The sequence below is a fragment of the Nothobranchius furzeri genome, chromosome 7, assembly GCF_043380555.1.
Source record: "Nothobranchius furzeri strain GRZ-AD chromosome 7, NfurGRZ-RIMD1, whole genome shotgun sequence".
In the NCBI taxonomy this organism is placed as follows: Eukaryota; Metazoa; Chordata; class Actinopteri; order Cyprinodontiformes; family Nothobranchiidae; genus Nothobranchius; species Nothobranchius furzeri.
In genome coordinates, this window is record NC_091747.1 from 69022128 (window position 1) to 69037816 (window position 15689).

Sequence of the window (15689 nt, forward strand, 5' to 3'; positions counted from 1 at the left end):
TCACAGTAAAGATGTTTGCTTCAGTTTAATTATCAGCTTATAAAACTACAAGGACGATGTTAAAATACAAACAGTTGAATGTTATTTATCGTGATATTTATCAAATATTGTTATATATTGAGAAAAATATATATTTAATTATAAAAGACAATTAAAACAATGAACACTCAAAAGTATCGAAAATTGGTACCGTTAAGTACCGGTATTGATTCGTAGGTACCGGGAATTAGTACCGGATCAATTCAAATATCAACGGTACCCATCCCTACCTCTGACTGACTCAAGCCCCTTTCCCCGTTCACTCCTGACCCTCAGATCTCGGGTATCTGACCTGTGAGTGTCTGTCTGGTCTTTCTAGCTCTTATTTCTGTGATAAATGAGGCAAAAGGCTAATGGAGGACGTGATCTAATTAGTACCTGTGGTGGATTTCATCTTGTTACGCCAGCTCTGCAGTGGAGCCAGTTTGGCTGCTTGGCTCGTGCAGGAGAGCCCTTTGATAGCATTGTAAGACAGCATGTAAACGTGCGTTGTTGGAAGAAGATAACCACAATCTGACAGGTGTGAAAACACGCAGATAAAAGGACGGTGAAGGAAAACTGCAGCATGTAGCTGTCACACACAGATAGGACCAGAGTGTTTTGTCTGATCTACTAAGACGCGTGTCAGCCAGTGTGACAATATGAGCTAATCTGACACACAGCATATACGCTTTCTCAAGATCTCTGAAGTACTCTTGGGGAGCCGCAAAACATTCATCGTGAAGAATACAGCCATAAAAATGGCCGACAGAGACTCAAATCTTGCATTAAACCAAACTAGTTTGGAACGTTATACGTTTTAACAAATAAAACACGAGGAGCAGCATGCTAAACATTCTTCTAGCAAAACATTTAGCAAGTGCTAAATAAAGCAGTATCCCCACTGTGGGATTAATAAAGTCTATTCTATGCTATTCTATTGGGTTTTTTATGAGTTTGAGAAATGAAATGAATCGCTGCTGTGATTGGATGCACTCTGAGGAGGGAGCATTTGCTCGCAGCCAGAGGTCACATGACCCATTCATCCCACCACTTTCATTTTTAAAATATTAAATAATCATTAAATGCCATTAAATTTCCATTCATGTTAATATTTAGTTCAAACAAGCTGAACAAAGTGCCCTAGATGAAATAACCAGAAGTCTTCCAGACTTTGTGAAAAATAGAAAGATTTCATCTTTCCACTCGACGCTGCGCTCTCGTGCACGGTGTCACGTGCATCACAGACGCTCTCCGAGCTCCTCCTCAGCGCGTCGCTTGCACGCCCACTGTCAGCAGCAAGAGGCGGAGAAACTGTGAGATAACGCTCAGATGGCTGATGGAGATCTGTTCTTGTTATCTCTGCGAGGTTCTCTATGAGTAACGTGTAAATTATGTTTATGTTTATTCATTTAGCAGACGCTTTTATCCAAAGCGACTTACAGTTTATAACCTATAGGGCATGCTGTGATCTGTGGGGGAAACCGGAGTACGCGGAGGAAACCCACGCATGCATGGGGAGAACACGCAATTCCATGCAGAAAGGCCAGAGCGGAGTTTCGAACCTGCAACCTTCGTGCTGCGAGGCAACAGTGCTAACCACTGCACCACCATGCAGCCCAAAATTATTTGTCATTGACAAACTAATTCACGGGAAAACAAAAAAATCATTAAATAAACAAATCACCTCTTATAAAAACAATCGTATCAGCTCAGCCCATCGCCCGACCCTAATTGAGAAACATGGAGTGTGTTTACATGCAGCCAGTAACCCTTTTAAAACCCGAATATTCACAATAACCCGGTTCCACAGGTCCATGTAAACACCGCCAAAAACCCGGATATGCTCATAACCGGGTTTTTAAAAACCCAGTTACTACACCTGGGGTAACCCTTTTCTAACCCGAATGTTTGGTCGCGTAAACGCATATCGGGATATCCCCATCAAAGCGTGTGTTCTGCACATGCTCTGTTCGCAAGGAATCTTGGTCTTTAGAGTAGCGAGACGTCTTGTATGCGCCAGAACACCGGAAGTAATCAACAAGTTGGGAGCAACATGGCGAGTCGCGGCACAGCACCACACTTTTGGAGTGACGAGGAAACTAAAGCGCAAACAAACGCGGTCGCTATCTCTTCCCAACTGGGAAACATGTTGTTGTTTTCACGGATACCGGAACGAGAAGAACCGGAAATGACGCATATTGCTTCTGGACGTAGTCCATACGTCCTGACGCTACCCCAACGTCCGCATTTAAATCGGGTTATGCAAGTTAGAGGTAACTCTTTCTATTTATGCTTGTAAACGGGTTATTCTGATCAACTCAGAAACCCAAACACCGACCTTAACCCGATCATAACTCGGATATTGGCTGCATGTAAATGTACTCATCTTTATTTGGTGGTTTACTACCATTCAAACCACTTACTCACAGTGCTACCAGACTTGGGGCTTGGGCGGTTTCAGGAGATGTGCAGTTTTTTACAGTGTGTCTTGAATTAGAATATTAGTGTAGACTAACCTGTGTACCCCGTCTCTGCTTACAGACCCCAGGATCAAGCAGGTATAGAAAACCAACTTAATACGCAGACATCTTTACAGCCTAGCTGGTAAATGGCCTGTATTTTAGTGCCTTCTAGGGTTCCACATCCCCCCAAGGCTCTTTACAACACGATCAGTCATTCACCCACGCACACACACATTCACACGCTGCTGCTGATGAGCTGCCAAACACAGGTGCCACCAGTCCCTCTGACCACCACCAGCAGGCAAAGTGGGTTAGATGTCTTGCTCAAGGGCACAAAAGCGGCATTCCCTGGCGGGAGCCGGGATCGATTTTACAACCCTCTGGTTACTGAGCAACTCACTCTGCCAACTGAGCTTCTGCTGCATAATTTTAGATTTTGAAAACCACAACTTAAAGTTCCTGCATCCAAGTACTAATACAAACTCTCCACTCTGTCTTTTAAAGCCCTGAATGACATCACAGACGCAGCCTGGAGTGCGTGCTCAGGCCCAACTGTTGTAATTAGTCTTGCCTCCATTAATGACACGGCGCCTGCGTTTATCATTTAGGATAATAAACAATCGGATCGATGTAGAAGCCTATTTTAAAAAAAGGTCCATTCACTAAGAACCAAACACATTTTCAGGGACTTCGGAGAGTTTTCAATAGCACCATTGAGACGCATTACAAAAGCCTGACAGTTTTACATCATACTGAATCTGATGGTAAGAGTCAGTCTTTAAAGCCACAGATCTTCCAGCGTCTTCTATCTTGGACGCGTCTTTAATGGGACCATGTCTTATCTCTTATAAATAGATAATAAAAGCAAATAAAATAGTGCAAAGAGGATTAAAACGTTGAAATAGAAACAAATAGATAAAACAAGGGATAAAGTGACCAATAAAAACACGGAATAAAATCAACATAAAAAAAGGCTGAACTCAAACAGGTTCAGGGAACGCCAAGCGAAAGAAGTGGGTTTTCAGGTGACCCCCCCCCCCCCCCCCGCCCCCCGTGTCCTGTCTGGCTGTGAAGCAAACAGAATTGATGTCTGAATGCTTGTAACCCAGACACTGAGACAGAGGTGAAAGAGAAAGGAAAAGACAAATGGGAAGGGGGTGGTGTGTGTGTGTGTGTGGGGGGGGTGGGGGTTCCACAAAAATAAACAATCAATGATGAACAAGAGTCTGCTTCTAGACCTGCAGAAGGAGAAAAACAAACAAAACAAAGAGGGACACACTTTGCATTTAGTGCCAACCACAGCCTTAAGACACGTGTTGAAAACGCCCAAGTCCATACTTATGAGAGCACCTGTGTGTGTACATGCGTTTGTTTATGTAAGGTTTCTCTATAGGAGCGTCCAATAGAGAGTGTGAGGGGCCACAGATCTGCCCCCCAAAGATGTGTAGGAGATGGAGGGAGCTCCAAGTCTCGGAGATCCAGGTGCTTCCCGAGAGCGCAGGAACCCCAGGGAGACAGTGACCAGAAAAGCCCCCGCCACCCTAGAGAGGCGCAGAGGATCGCCCCGGGGGGCCACAACCAGCAGCCGGCAGAGTCCCGGGAGATATTGGCGGCAAGCCCACAGGCCCGCCCGCCACCTCCCACCCCCTAGCCGGCGACTCTTAAAAATTGGCAGAGATGGGGACAGCCTAACTGAGAGTGGCAACTGGTTCCAGAATGATGGAGCTAGGACTGAGAAAGCCTGGTCCCCACATTAAATAACCATATAAGTTCACATTTGACCCTTTTGGACTGTTTTAAGGAAACTATTTCCTGCCAATGCTGTAGCCTTGTTCACAATTACTGCAGCACACGGCCAAAGCCCTCTGAATTGCGTGAGGAAATTAAGGATTTTGCCAACGCTGTTCTAAATTTGTCACCAGCAGTTAGCAGCTGAGTGAGAAAAGAGCTTCAGGCGTTGCTACTTAATTTCAGGTATCTGCCTTCCTCAAGAGCCCTCCAAAACAAGCTCAAGGGCAGTTGGGAGAAATAACGAGAAAACAGGGATAAAAACAGCAGCTTGCTAATCTCTTTGTTTAGAGTGCACAGTGACAGCCAAAGGCAAGTCAGATAAGTGTCAACATTTTATCTGATTTTCTCTGAGGAGGAGATCTTAGCTGATAAAAGTCCCCCTTCTTAATGTTTCAACTTCCATGATTAATGCTGGGAGGCGGGAGTGGGATGGTGTGTGTGTGTGTGTGTGTGTGTGTGTGTGTGTGTGTGTGTGTGCTTTCTAAAATGTTTTCTAAAAGAGTTCAGGCACAAGATGACAGATGAGGCCTCTCAGGTGAGGAACCGGGGCGAGTCAGACGACTTCATGAGCCCCAGTAGACGGATTATTTGTTGATTCTTTATTCAGAACCAAACACAACACAAACATCTACTTTTAAATGACCTGATCATTTTCTGATGGGCAACTCAATAGAAGAAGGAATAACAGACGGGAAACAGATCACATTACAACGCAACCCAAAGGCATTACAGAGAATTCCATCAGGGAAACTTCGGCTGATTGGCTGAGGAGTTTTACTGCTTCCTCAGCCACTTGTTTTTATTCCAAAGGGAGACCAAGGCTTCCTGATGAACTCCTATAATCTAGGAACAGATGCTACTGTTTAAATGGGTTCTGTCCTGGAATGACAATCAGGAGGGGAAAACAAGGGAAAACTGAGATGCACGGATTGGGAATGTATGGGATGGGAAAAATGCAAAACTACATTCTGTATGCATGCATCTCAGATGAAATTATGCATGAATGCCAAGAATGAAGCATGGTATTGTTTCAGTTGTAATACTCTCCCATGCTTGGCTATGCACTCTTTGATGTTTTCGTTTCATTGTTGTCCTTTTGGGATCTTCTGCCCCGGTATGTGTGGCCTCACTAGCTACAGTCACAAACAACCCGGAAGAAATGGTTTTAATTCACTTCTGGCTATTTTGATCGGGCAGGTGTGTCATGCCACCGCTCCAGCCAGGCCCAGTTTCCTCAGCAACCACAACCAGCTCATCATCTACCTCATCCAGACCACCTGTCTCACATTAACTCATCAGCTCCACCTGCAGCCACCCCTACATAACATCAGGAAGAACACCAAGCCAGTTCCAGATTATTGAAAGCATTTGCTAGTAGATTCTCCAGCATGCTAAACCCTGCCAGAACCTCAAGATCCTGACCTCGCTTCTGAACCTCGACCTTGCCACCTCCCTGCTCCCTGACTGGATTATCTCATAGTTTCTGATCTTCTGGACTCCTGACCTTGGATCTGTTTCACGGACTCTGCCTCTAGATTACCCCTCCTGACCAAGCCTTCTGCTACTGCCCTTCCTACAGACTGGTAACACTCCCCTGTGTGTTCCCTAATAAAAACTTTAAAGCGAGTTACTGTGTCTGGTGTTTTCACGGGTCCTCCAGTCCAGGTTGTTACAAGGTGGCCTTTCTCCAGCCAAGTTATAAAACCCTAACCTGTCCTCCATTTACAGTTCCTCAAGCCCAGCTTGTACATGTAGTCCACCTGCTACCCGTTCCTGTTAGCTGCACCATCAGCTAAACCCATGGACGTAATTTTCAGTTTAAAAGTGGGGGGGGGGGGGGGGGGGGGGCTATCTTTACAGTATGTTCTAATGGGAAACTGGCTTCAACACAAACGGTTGTTTTCCGCTTGGTCCTAGAGCTCAACCAGTGTCAGTTTTATATAGTGTAATATTGTTTTTGGTGGTATAAAGTGCAGGGGTCAAAACTTGACTTTGGAAAAAGTGGGGGGGACATGTCCCCCCTGTCCCCCCCCCCCAAAATTACGTCCATGGCTAAACCTGCTGGTCACATGGAGTTGACATGCCCCTATTTATTCAGCTTTGTAGAGTGCTGCAACATCAACGCACATGGGAGTACTATGATGTAACCTGCTGCTGTAAAACCAAATGTAAGACTCTGAAAATGGAATAACATTTCATTTTTACTGCTTATACCATATAGATGAAATGGATCGGTTCAACCTTATAGTGATGTTTGTCCATTTGTTCTCGGTAGAGCACATTTAAACAGTACAGGCCCAACACGTCCTCTGATACACATTCATGTCCTGATCAGATGAAGCAGTAAAGAATGTTTTCCTGGCCTGAAGACTCCAACCAGTGTCCACACGACCTACCAGATATGTGTCTGAACACGGATGGCTCAGTGTTTCACGTCCTAATCCATTCATGTTGTTACTAATATCTTAGCAATGAACAAAAACATGCTACCTGCACCTCCATGTTTTATTTACTCACAGCACATCCACACAACAATCCTACCACTTCTTGTTGCAAGACCACACAACCCCACCCCGATGAAAATACAGTCAAGGTGATCAAATTCTCAGTGACTAAGCCGCCGTGGTGCATGTGAGCTCCACATCATAGTTGCACTGCTGCTGCACCATGCACTTTAATCATAATGAGCCAAAGCTAAGTCTTCATCATGTGTAAAGAGGGCAAAGACATTTTTGATACTTAGTTATGTCCCCTGCCAACTATCTGATCTTTTTTGGTTATACAAAATAATAAAATATAATTCAACAAAATTTCTAAACTAAACATGATACATTTTCTTTAAATTATTAGTAGTTTATGAGCAGTTTAATAATTCTAAATATAAAAAATATATTCAAACCCTCCTTGAACCGTCACCTTATCATGGTGGAGGAGTTTGAGTGCCCTAATGATCCTAGGAGCCATGTTGTCTGGGGCACGTTGTGCCCCTGGTAGGGTCTCCCATGACAAATTGGTCTTAGGTGAAGGGTGAGAGAAAGAATGGTTCAGAGGATCTTTCATGGATGTACAATCAAAGAGTCGGGGTCCCACCCTGGAGCCAGGCCTGGGGTTGGGGCCCGTGAGCGAGCGCCTGGTGGCCGGGCTTTCGCCCATGGGGCCCGGCCATGCCCAGCCCGAACCAGAAACATAGGCTCATCCAACTGTGGATCCACCACCAGCAGGAGGAACATGAAGGGTCCGGTGTAGTGTGGATCGGGTGGCAAACCAAGGAGGGAGCCTTGGCGGTCCGATCCCCGGACAAGAAAACTGGTTTTTGGGACATGGAACGTCACCTCGCTGGCGGGGAAGGAGCAGGAGCTTGTGGCAGAGGTTGAGCGGTACCGGCTAGCTATAGTCGGACTCACCTCGACACATAGCATTGGCTCTGGAACCCAAGTCCTTGAGAGGGGTTGGACACACTCCTTTGCTAGAGTTGCTCCGGGTGAGAGGCGGAGGGCTGGGGTTGGCTTTTTGTTAGCCCCAAGACTCTCTGCCTGTGTGTTGGGGTTTGCCCCGGGGGACGAGAGGGTAGCTGCCCTGCGCCTTCGGGTCGGGGAACGGGTCCTGACTGTTGTTTGTGCTTATGGGCCAAATATCAGTTCAGAGTACCCACCCTTTTTGGGAGGAACGGCCCGCCTGATCTGAACTCGAGTGGTGTTTCGTTATTGGACTTCTGTGCAAGCCGCAGTTTGGCCATAACGAACACCATGTTTGAACATAAGGATGCCCATCGGTACACTTGGTACCAGGGCAGCTTAGGTCGTACAGAACGCGGCAGCCATGTTTTTAACAAACACCCCTAGAAGAGACCATATCACACCTGTACTGGCGCAGCTCCACTGGCTACCCGTAAACTTTAGGGTCAAGTTTAAAATCCTGACTTTTGTTTTTAAGGCCCTGAACGGTCTGGCTCCGGATTACCTGTCGGATTGTGTCACTAGATATGTGCCAAACCGGGCGTTGAGGTCTGCTGATTGCCTGCTGCTTCACGTTCCAACAATGAAATACAAAACGCGGGGGCAGCGTGCTTTTGTCTACGCTGCTCCGACACTCTGGAATGCACTTCCTCTTTCAGTGAGGCTGGCACCATCCCTCCTCCGGTTCAAATCGCTTCTTAAGGCTCACTTTTACCACCAGGCATTTTTAAATCCCTGACTTTTATTATTTTATTATGTGTCTTTTATTGACTGTGATTATTTGCCTTGTTGTGCATTTTATTGTTGGCTGTGTATTGTTTTATATTGTGTTTTTACTTTTTATTCTGTACAGCACTTTGGTCGGCTGCCATGCCGTTTTTAAATGTGCTTTATAAATAAAGTTGGTATGGTATGGTATGGTATGTTGAGGAGTTTAAGTATCTCGGGGTCTTGTTCACGAGTTAGGGTAGGAGGGATCGGGAGATCGACAGGCAGATTGGTTCGGCGTCTGCAGTGATGCGGACGCTGAGCCGATCTGTCGTGGTGAAGAGGGAGCTGAGCCAGAAAGCCAGGCTCTCGATTTACCGGTCGATCTACGTCCCAATCCTCACCTATGGTCATGAGCTTTGGGTAATGACCGAAAGAACGAGATTGCGGATACAAGCGGCCGAAATGAGTTTCCTCCGTAGGGTGGCCGGGCTCAGCCTTAGAGATAGGGTGAGGAGCTCGGACATTCGGGAGGGACTCGGAGTAGAACCGCTGCTCCTCCGGATCGAAAGGAGTCAGTTGAGGTGGTTTGGGCATCTGGTCAGGATGCCTCCTGGACGCCTCCCCGGGGAGGTGTTTCAGGCATGTCCTGCCGGCAGGAGGCCCCCGGGTCGACCCAGGTCACGTTGGAGAGGTTACATCTCCAATCTGGTCCAGGAACGCCTTGGGGTCCTGCCGGAGGAGCTGGTGGAGGTGGCCGGGGAGAGGACGGTCTGGAGCTCCCTAGTTGGGATGCTGCCCCCGCAACCCGGACCCGGATAAGCGGAGGAAGACGACGACGATATTCAAACCCAGAGTCTCAGCAAAGTCCTGGAAACGTTGTTGCTATTTCCACATGCAAATGGCTGTTAGATGCTTTAGTGCACATTGTGATATGAAGTTATTCTGTTCATACCAAACGCCCGAATTGATCCACTGAGGAGCAATTTGGAACCGTAATATTAGACGCACAAAGTGGGCTATAACACATAGAGATGGTCACACACTGTTTGTGTGTGTGTGTGTGTTTTTCTCTTTGTGACACAACGGTTGAAGGGTGTTCCCATCTGATCTGTCAGCTAATGTCATCCACACTAACCTCAGCTGACAGAGGGTGAATCAGGGTCAGCAGAGAGAAAGCTGTGTGTGTGTGTGTGTGTGTGTGTGTGTGTGTGTGTGTGTGTGTGTGTGTGTGTGTGTGTGTGTGTGTGTGTGTGTGTGTGAAACTTATGCGATCAGAAATAAATGCTATTTTTTCACTACTGGCTTAGGGAGATTTACTGCACAACTAACCTTCTGCTACATGCTTTGCATAAAATAATTACAAGTTTCCTATTTTCCTAACCCCTTTCTTCTCCGTTTGGGCGTGCAAAACAACTTCTTGTCAAACTTCTAGTTTCCTTCTGGTTAAAAATCTTTGTGCCATACTTACTGTATGTCAAAGGTTCCTGGCCTGAACCGACTGGATAACAGGATTTCAGAGGAGAGCCACAGGAATGCTAAATAAAAAAAAGGTTGGTAGTTTGGGTCAAGATAAGGCTGCCTTGATCTTGTGTGAGGAAACATCAGAAAATGTCAGCCTTAACTTCTACAGCATTAAAAAGATTCAGATCTTTTGAAGAGGGAGGTTCTAAACCATCATTTTCTCTGATGTTGGCAATTCTTTACTGACTGGATCACCGAGTTAACAGCTGGCGAAAAACAGGTAAAGACAGGGCAGCGTTATATTTACAGTACATTTCATACACAGAAGCAATTTAATGTGTTTTTCACGTGCAAAGACCAAAGTCGTTTTTCTTCTGCCCTTAAACAATTCAGGACTCTAAAACTTTAGTTCATTTGAACATAGGGCTGGAAACCTTTCAGACTGCTGTGACTTTGTGAGATTTAATGTTAAAATATTGCAACTGGAAGGGCTCCGAGCTGCACAGTTAGGCCCTGTCCACACGTAGCCGGGGATCTGCCAAAACGTAGATATTTTTCTACGTTTTGGCCTGTCATCCACACGAAAACGGAGTTTTTTCACACGAAAACGGATCTTTTTAAAAACTCCGGCCAAAGTGAAGATCTGCGTTTTCTCCATTTTGGGTGTCTGCGTGTGGACGGACAAAACCGGAGTTTTAAGGTCCGCAACGTCACTTTCCGCGACAAAAAAATGCTGACATCACGTGTGCGACCTGTGTTTACACTAGCCGACAGCATGGATGCCCTCAGAGCTGCGCTTGCTTTATCAATTGTCCGAGCGCTTTCTGCTTGTTTGTTTTTGCAAGCGGAATTACTGCTCCTTGCGGAAGACCACAGACGAAGGACGAGGTTAAGAACGGGGGAAGTACTGCCGCCTACAGGTCTGGCATGTCCTTAACAACGTATTTATCCGGCTACGTGTGGACTAGGCATGAGTGCAACAGCTATTTGCTATTTGCATGTGAATTTAACCATAATATTCAGTACATATAAGCATTAAAATGCAGCATTCACGGGGATGTAAAGTTGAATGAAATTGCATCGGTGTTGTTTGCTGATGATGCATTGCTTGATTGTTTTTAAAATGTAAGAAAAATAAGTTTATGTTGTTTGGAAATAATTGGAGAAACGAAGGGGGGAAGTGTTGATGATGTAAAATTACTGATAATGTAATCCTGTAGCATTATGGGATGCTGACTGTGGAGCCCGGAAAAACTCCCTTCAATATGTCTCAATACGCGTTTCAAACAAACACTCAAACATAAAACATGAACAGTTCTCTAAAGCTCTGAATTGTTTTAGTTTGTCTATCCTCCATGACACATTTTGACTTATTTTTGGAAATAGCATTTTAATTTTGTTCTTCAAAGTTGTGACTTTCTCATATGTCATCATATCAAAAACATCTTTTGAGTGGTCTAAACCTTTTTGTTGGGTGCGTCTTTAAATCCTCACAAATGATTCCCTCGGCTGGTTTCAGAAGCCGTGTCATTTCAGACCGAATCGTCACACATATTGGTGAAGGAACTGTGTTCAATCAATCAATCAATCAAATTTTATTTGTATAGCACCTTCTACAACATTATCCGAAGCCCAAGGTGCTGAACAACATCATTAAAAGAAAAACATTCCCAGTACATGGGCATAAAAGCAGGATAAAAACATAAAATTATAAAATAACAAGCAAACAGCATTACAGATAAGAGATATTGGAATAAGACCAGTCGATTAAAAAAAACAAATGTCGGACAAAATAAAATCAAGCATCCGGTTTAAAAAGAAGAATAGTTAAAACCATAATGTTAGGGCAGTTCAAGTGACCCTAGCGCTGAAACGCAATCAGATAAAAATGAGTCTTTAAACGAGACTTAAAGACTTGAAGGGATGGTGTTGGGTGTCAGAAAACAGGAAGAATGAATCCTGCTGTAAATGTGCATTTTCAGATTTCTCAAGACAACCGGTGAAAGCTGGTAAATGCACACAAACCCTTGCAGACGGGGTAATTACCAAAACACCCGTGTAATCATCTGCTTCCACGCTGGCCTTTGATTGCTCTCCGGGGACGCTAATCTGTATACGTGTTGGCAAAATCTTTTGACTTGATGCAAACGTGAGAAAGTGTGTGTGAGACGTGCACACAGTGCTGCAAACATGAATACGCAATCTTTTTAACACACCAGCGATCGTGTGCATCAAAACGTAAAAGTGGGTTTGGAGGTGCATGAAGCAGCCCCAGTTATCAGCGCAGGCACGGTGCAGCAGATAAGAGCATCATCAGCACTGGTGCACCCAGAGGGAAGACGAAGAGAAAGCGCTCAGGACGACAGAATGAATCAGAGACGGAGGTGGAACATTTAAACACCGTGACAGAAATAAAGATTTCACATGAAGGGCTGTGGAGTTTCGATGGGGCTGGGACTAAAAACACACCTTTAGGTCTAAATGTGGTTTTCCACAGACTAAGAAACATGTTTATTTACTTCAAATATATTTTCTGTAAATATATGATCCTCCACAGGATCACAGTGCAGGGAGACAGTTTATCTCCTCATTGCCTCACAGCAGTTTTATATAATTTAATTGTGTATATAGGTATTTACATACGTATGTACATGTGTGGGTATCTATGTATCCATGCATATATGTATTTATGTGTGTGTGTGTGTACGCATATATTCCCGTGTGTATATATATATTTATACATATCATTATTTTTACTGTTATTATTTATTTACTTTCCTTCTTTTTTCTTTTTTAAATCTGTTATAACTTTCTAACTCTGCCACCTTATTCGTTATCGATTGTGTTGTAGGAGGACCTGCTCGAAAACGAGATGTTACATCTCAAGCAGTTTATCCTCCTGAAAAACATAAGTTAAATAAATAAATAAATCAATCAATCAATAAATAAATAAATAAATAATCTACACCCGTCACCCATTTGTCCTGCAAACCGATTTCTGAATATATTTTTCAACCACGGTTTGTATGGTGAATTCTTTTTATTGATCTTTAATCTGCATTTGTTAAAGCTGCTATAGGGAATCTGCAGAACAAGCTAGGTTTTGAATGCAAGCACGGTCACAAAATACTTACCCCTCCCCTCCCTGAGAACCGGAACTGGAAACCAGCATTGCTAGAGTAAATAAGAGAGCACTTAACACCAGTCACTGTTTTTTAGTTCCTAACATCTTGTTTTTTATTTTTATTTTTGGGACTCTAGTAGTTTGTCCTAAAGTCCTAAAGTTGAAGTGGTAGCAGTTGGCTGTTCCTCCCTCTCTGATGTTATTGAGCGGACAACCTCTCACACCAGTGGTGTCCTGTTGCTAAATACAGGAGTGTGTAATGAGAGGTGGACCCAGCACGTGCAGAAGTGCACTGACTGACAACCGGATCGTCCAATAGTTGCTTTTGGGTTTGAAACCTGTTATTGGTGGAGGTTTTAAAAAAAATGCGAGAGAACAACTTCATTATTAGGGATGTAAGAAAATATCGATATGGCAATATATCGTGATTTTTTTCCAGCAATATTATATCGATATTCAAAAGCCGTGTATCGGAAATATCGATATGGCAATATATCGTGATATTTTTTCATGCGATTATTACATCGATATTCAAAAGTCGTGTATCTAATTCTTGAAAGAATTTACATGCAAACTTTAGTGTATTTTCTTTTCGTTTTGTGCAATTCAATCGCCATCTGCTAGGTGGCAGCAGTGTGAAATGGGTTTTGTTTCCATTGAACTGTAAATCCCTCCATCATGGGTCAGATACCTCATGTTAAACATGTTACGTATCAGTTTGGACTGTTTATTGAACATTCTTACAATAAATTCAGTAAAAAAAATTGTTTGTGACATCTGACTGAATGTATCGCAATATATCGTGATTTATCGTATCGTCTCCCCTGTATCGTGATATGTATCGTATCACCAGAATTTCAAAAATACACATCCCTGTTCATTATTAATATTTTTAACTCATTAACGACAAAAGTCGTCATTTTAAATCCAACCGTTCACTGAGAACAAACATCCCAGCTCTAAAGCCGATCTTCATCCACGTACGTCACACGTCACGTGACCAGGAAGCATAAAATCCATGTGTTAGGAGATCGTTTTGGGCCGCTGCTGTAAAAAAAGTGAGGCGCGAACCGGAAAAGCTTCTGCCGATCACAATTCAACAACGGATTATGAAAGAACGGATAACGCTCGAAACGCACGGATTCTTCCTGATGTGAGAGGTGAGTCTCCGCTTTGTTTTGCTAGTTTTGGCGTTGGCATCATCCTAGAGTGCAACACTCTGTGACTCTTAAAAAAAACTGTGAAAACGCTGGCAGCGAAGGGCTTTTCTGATCAGGAAATGGCCGGCAGTGAAGGAGTTTATCTCCACGTATAGCTATACTGTATTAGAACATTGTTAAGAGACATGGGGAAAATGTGATTTGTTTACCAAATTTGCTATAACAGCTTCAATGATTGATTGGTTTTATGATGTTTCAAGGAACGTTTCAAGTCGGATTTAGCTCCATTTAGCACTGAAATTTGTTAGAAAACAAAAACAAAAACATAGAAATGGGAGAAAAAGGCAAGAGTGGGGCAGCGATGTAAAAGGGTCACGGTTTGTTGCAAGGAGCAGAAAGTCGAAGAGGAAAAAAGAGTTATTTCACGAGAAAATAAAGAGGGAAAGTGAGAACACACATGCTGAGTTTACGCATCCTTCACTTGTAAAGCCTGCTCCTGCTTCATCTCCCGAGACGTCAGGCAGCCTTCTCTTTTCCCTTCGTCAGCATCTTCTTATCTAATCCCACTAAATCAAGAGGAATAAGAGTCGGCATAAGTTGTGACAGAGGAAGTCTAGGGATTTGCAGGCACACACCCTCGGGTGAGACAACAATACACACACACACACACAAACGTATGATAACAGACATACTTGGAGATGGGTGTGTGAGTACGATGGCATTATGCTCTCACACATGGTGCTTATCAGATCAGTCCAGTTTGCAACCTGCCTCTGGCACTCAGGAAGGAATAAACAAAAACAAAGTGCCAGTCAAGTGTTACAGCAGGCAGATATAGAATATTTACTAAGACATCACAATATAACTATAGACACATTACTTGTCTTTGTGTGTGTGTGTGTGTGTGTGTGTGTGTGTGTGTGTGTGTGTGTGTGTGTGTGTGTGTGTGTGTGTGTGTGTGTGTGTGTGTGTGTGTGTCTGCTCTGTCTTCTCCATCCCCAGTGAGTCGTGGAGGATGGCTGCTTATATTGAGCCAGGATTCTCTGGAGGTTTCTTCCTGTTAAAAGGCAGTTTTCCTCTCCACTGTCGCTAAATGCTTGCTTAGTATGAGGATTGCTGTAAAGTCACTGACACTAGTCAGTGACTCGATGCAATTTGCTGGGTTCCTTATACAGGAAACATTATTTCTGATTGGCTTAATGAACTGACCTGAATTGGAATGTTTATTATGTGAAGAGCCTTGAGACGACTCTTGTCGTGATTTGGCGCTTTATAAATAAAATTGAATTGAATTGAAGAGATCCTTTCTCAGTGGCCTAGTGGTAGAGTGTCCGCCCTGAGACTGGGAGGTCAGGGGTTCGATTCCTGGTCGGGTCATACCAAAGACTTTGAAAAATGGGACCCAATGCCTCCCTGCTTGACACTCAGCATTAAGGGGTTGGATTGGGGGGTTGAACCACCAAATGGTTCCCGAGCGCGGCTGTGTCTGCAGCTCACCGCTCCC

At 44.1% G+C, this 15689-nt stretch overlaps 1 protein-coding gene across 1 annotated transcript in view; it reads right to left on the reverse strand.

The window, feature by feature from the left end:
- Positions 1-15689, reverse strand: part of LOC107382438 (alpha-1,6-mannosylglycoprotein 6-beta-N-acetylglucosaminyltransferase B) — a 247027-nt gene that overhangs the window by 60930 nt on the left and 170408 nt on the right. The gene's annotated exons all lie outside the window — the stretch shown is intronic.